Here is a 5562-nt window from a genome sequence, read left to right as displayed (position 1 = left end):
CTTCCTTAATACAATACTAGGAGCATTTGCCCGACATTCCTATTTTCCCCTATCACTAAAGGTTTTGTTACAGTCCCTCACATGAAGGTATGGAGTGATACCCTGAAATTCCCCTCCTAAGAAACAGTTTCCCAACCTTTACTATTTGAAAAATACTAACATAAATATCCTGGTATGCAAATGTTAGATTTTTATTTCCTCAAAACGTATCTATAAGTGAGATTTCTTGGTTAAAAGGAATTAACATCCCAGAGCTCTTCATAGATAGCTCCCAACTGCTTTTCCACAACTATGTGCGGGTCGCTGCTCCAGAAGCTGAGAAAGTAATTCAATGTTCTCTGCACAGAAAATAAGACAGAAAAGTCCCTGATCACATAGAACTTACAATCTAGTCAGGGAGACAAATATTAATGAAGAAAACCACCACGTAAATAGTGTAATAAATGATTTATTAAGTTGATACTCAAATAGTATTGATCACTTTTCACCAGCTAGAATACCACAATGTGTGTCATTCATTAATTATAAAGCTTAGGCAGTGTCTTAGAACACAACAAGCAGAGGGTTTTTTTTTTTTTTTTCTTTCTTGACAGGTAACAGGGTAACTCAAGTCTCTTTTCTTCTAGAAAAAGGGTTCTCAACTCTGGCAGCCTATTAGAGGTGCTAGCTTTTCAGATATACCTGCCTGCCCACCCACCCCTTTATACTTTGACTTTCATTGAGTTTAAATTCATGTATTCTTAGCCTAACTTTCTGACTATGACTTGAGTGGTTTGGGGTGAGGGCTGGGCACAGATATATATATTTTAAAGCTTGCCAGGTGATTCTAATCTGTATTAAGATTTTCTTGCTGAGAATAAAATTACTTACTAGGGCCTTTTTATTTGCTCAACTTGAGTGCAAAGAGACTGACACCTGGTTTTTATGTTAACACTAGAGACACAAATCCAGATCTACTCGGGATAATGAAGAAAGTGCATCTCTCTCCACATTCCTGGATGAATTCCGGATGCCTGAAACTCAGACCCCAAATTGTCTGCTAATAGTTAAAGGGAAGGACTTGAGAGTTGTGGCTAAAACCTAACTGAAGAAGAAACGAAAGGAGACTCAAGGGGCAGTGTGAAAGGAAAGTTGAGTGGGAAATCACAGTTACGCAGGAAGAAAGAATGGGGCCGTGCTTCAGCGTTGGAAGGATACACGAAAGCCCAATTCTTGGTGGTTTAAAACCACAAAAGTTTATTTCTTGCTCAGGGTAAATATTCTACAAGAGTTGGCAAGAAGCTCACAGTCACATTTAGAATGTTAGGCTAAGAACACGTGAATTTAAACTCAAAGAAATACCAGAAAATGAAAGTCAAAAAGTATAATATCTTCTTCCTAAATTGGGCCCACGCTGGTAAAATTACTGCTTTTTACTCTAAAAAAGAATGGCAGGTGGGTGGAAGTGGTCTATAAATGTTTATTATTATTAATGGGCAGATTATACCTCAAAGCAAAACTGGGCTTACAATTTCCTACTCAAAGCTGAATTCAGCACCAGAGGAAGAAACTAGAACACGTACAGTTTTTGATCCATGTTTAGCAGAGTTTAGGAATTTGACGGGAGTGGCACCTCCTTCTCACGTCTGCATGGGTGCAAGGGTGCTCGTGGCTAATAAAGAAGCTAAGACATCAAGCTGTTGGTTGCCCTCTGCATGGTATCACCAATTATGAATAACAAAGTGGCATGAAGTGTGTCTTACATTTCTAAATTTCTGAAGTATGTGGAAAAAATCATAAGATCTGGTGAAATCAGGAAACAAATGAATGAAACCTTTAGGTGATATGGTATTTGTTAATGTAATTGATGTATTTTGACTCAGCTGAATATAATTATAAGGGATATTGGTTTCGTTGGTTGAATGCCATGTTCCTGAAATACAAAGAAAACTTCCCCAAATCCATATGGGTCTATCTATGTCTTGGGAAGGAGATGAAAGAAGTTGGATGTATCAGTTAAAATACTTCCCCATTTTCAGGGAAGAAAGTCAGAGTATGGGCCTCTTTTAAATCTTAGAAACAACATTCCAGGAATAAAATAATAGTCTTTCTCTGTGTTCTTGAAAAACCCTGCTGTGAGCAAATTCACTCCTTAGGAATTTAAGACTATGTGGAAATTGGTTAGGGGACTGATGGCATGGGGGAGGGAGCTCTGTGAAAGTCCTGTAACTATTTTTTGCTTTAACCAAAATAAAAGAAAAATATAGCCAATTAAATAGACTAACAAGGGCATATTACATATTTTATATGAATAATTACTGATACTCTACAATTAATTTCCATTGTCTTTTGAAGCTACTATAGGGTCTCCTGTTCCCATTGTTTTAGTGAGAGGCTTATTGACTTTTTTTGTTGCAGCTTGCAACATACTGAAGTGGAGTCTGGTCTGTTATAAAAATGTTCAGTGTCTTTCTGTTCTTTTGACCTAAATTGACCCAAATTTCACCACCAGACTTAAAAAAGTATAATCTATTTACTGGATATAATCAGATGAAGGAGTAAAAGCAACACTGACAAAATGGTAGGTAATCTTGTAATATTTTCAATGGATTACAGAGGAATAGATTTTATCAAGGCCGAATCCCACCCAACAAACATGTCCCAAAATAAAGAGACAGTAATTCTGTATTAGCTTCATCCACGAGCCTAATCAAGGCCAGCATTAATTAGAACAGGGCAGAATACGTGGGCCCGGCTTTGGAAAAACCTTGGACATTTTTATACTGCCTCCTACCTAGCAGAGAAGGTTTGGGGTTATTATACTTCTCATATCTGCCTTCAGGCAACCTTGTGAATCCCTCTACCAAGTGTTGCTGACCACCAGTGTTTGATTTATCTTTATGCAAGAAAGCTGGAAAAGATGTTTCCTTCTCAAGGAGTGGTGGGAGGTCCTCCTGTAAGATGAAGGACTAGTCAATTACTTTTTTACCTTCTGCCCTGGCCAAATAATTAAACAAAAAAGAAAACAAATTTTCACTGTTCCAAAATGATGACTAATCTTTCATAGTACAGTGCACTATGGCCACGTATAGTATTTTTGTTAAGAGTTACCATTTTTTCTTCTGGTTTAGAAACCTGAAAGGCTGTATCCTGATACCAGGGAGAAGCAACAAGAACATTCTTCTCCTGTGATTTCTTGACATGTCCCTTGGGATTCTCCTCTGAAGTATCACTTCTCAATCTCCCTCCCAAATTTCCAGCACAAAATTGACTCAAAATCTAGGTCTACTGCAACTAAAATTCTCTATGTTGAAGAAGAATTTTTTCAACCAAATTTTCAATGAAAGGAAAATTGGATGAGGATACGCCCAATTAAGAGATTGCAAGCAGAAAATCTGTTACAATGTATTTTGTATGAAATACATAGTACCATGTATTAATAAGATATAATTTAACTTAACATAGTTTTATTCAAATGGAAGCATTCATCTTTCCATAGCTTCAAGCAGACTTTACAATTATGACTGATTACTTCTTAATATTATGTTTGAAATGGCAAAGTTGTACAAAAATAATCTCACATTTTAATTCAAAAGAAAAATTATTTTGTATAGAAACTTTGGTAGCCTGCCCGTCAGAGGCTTTCTCAGGCACAACGTGGTAAACACAAAAATGCTGGAGACTCGACCTCTGGTGAGGCTGGATCTCATTCCTGAGCCCGGGGAAAGGTAAGCTATAGTAGGATACCCTCATGTGGTTCTGATCTGTGCTGCTACACTAACTACCACTAACTAATCCCAGTTAGTGGTCCCTTAGTTGTCCCTCCTCAAAGGGGAATCTGAGCATCAAAGGATTCAGGGCTGTTCTCATATTCTCTTGGACCATACAATCCAAGCTAGATTTAAAATGGACCTTCTAGAGAAGCATAGAGAAGGTCTTAAAAATAAATGGAGTCTCATAAAATTTAATATGCGTTTGCCAAAAATCTACTGTATCGCCTATGCAATTTTTTCTTTCCTTCTCTCTTTGCAGGTAAATGCTTACTTAACTAATTCATAGCTTCACTTTTCTTCAAAGCCATATATTTTAATGAAATGATTTTGGTATTCTTCCCTTCTGATAAATAGCACAACATATACTTGAAACCTCTAACCTCCGTGTAAGGATCTCAGAAGACATTAAGCTTATAAGTAAGCATTACTGCTAATCATTTAAAGCTATAAGGGCCACCATTATGTTTGCTTCTGTATCTTCCTTTACGCTTGTTTTCCATGTGTTTAAAGTGCTAATGACATTCATTGCTTTTGAGATTTATTAGATTAGCACCACTGTAACAGTTTATAGTGTTACATTTACAAGATTCGCTTAATATAATTTTAATTATCACACTGAAAAATGGCTTCTATTCATAAAAGTACTTTAAAAATTATAAGCTAAGCCTACCCTAAATGAAAAGTTTGGAGTTGTGCTATTAACAATAATTTTATAAAACAAAGACAACTAATGCTATGGGAGCTCAAAGTTGAAATATTTATATTTTAAATCCTAAAAAATACACTGAGAAATATAAAACTGCCAAATAAAATGGATTCTTTGTGATACATTATAACATTGTAGAAAATTACTGGTGTGACAGTTATGGGGTATTACCAATGTGTGTTATTTCAGGAAACGAGGTTTAGTTTGGAATCTTGGCATTCTACCACCATATGGTAGCTCTAAAATATAATGTGATGGTAAAAACAGTGTAAAACCCATCGGAAGCTGAGTACCATAAAGATTTTACTTGCATAATAGATATCCCAAATTTTGAAACATCTACAAATAGAAACTCATTGAAGCCTTAAAATAATGACTCTGAGGGACCAATGTTGCCAACATCTCTAAAGATTTTGAAACATTTTTAAATTTGAGAAGTTCCATTTCAGAGGATATTATAAATAAAAATATCAACTCTCTGTTCCAATCAAAACCACTATACAAATTAGGATATTTGCCTATAACTATTCTATCCTTCCTAAACTTTCTTTATAGAATTTTCAACTCTCCAATTTTGCTTAAATTGCTTCTCCTACCTCTTACTGGAATATTTTCTATATTTCTCAATAACCCCCCTACTGCCCACCTCAATTTATATTATGTTATATTACTTCTAAAACTGTATGCAAGTCCGAAAGTAATAAGCAGTTATAAGTTATAAGATTGGACACCAATGAAGGATTGAAGACCTTAGTAGTTTAACGTATGAAATTATGGGTCCAAAGGCAGATCTTAAATCCACAAATGAGTTAGTCAGGTGAAAAAGAGAGGTATGACCAAAATAGGACTGGCCAAAACTTCTATACCTTACCTAAAATTCAAGCTACCCATTCAAGCCAGGGTAGTTAGTCATAAGAAAAAGAACTAGGAAACAAGTTGATCACATTTGGAAACTTGGCAATAGTTATCAAGACACCACCTCTGAGAACAAGGACTGAAAGGCACTTGGAGAGGTCTGAGAGGTAGCAGTGGTGCAGGGAGGGACTTACACATCCAAGCCTAAGAGAAGTTCAAGTACTGGGAATTGGGGGCATTCGGCAAGAA

This window comes from Otolemur garnettii, unplaced genomic scaffold (genome assembly GCF_000181295.1).
Source record: "Otolemur garnettii isolate 467f Iridium unplaced genomic scaffold, OtoGar3 scaffold00246, whole genome shotgun sequence".
NCBI lineage: Eukaryota > Metazoa > Chordata > Mammalia > Primates > Galagidae > Otolemur > Otolemur garnettii.
Note: the sequence above shows the minus strand (reverse complement) of the source record.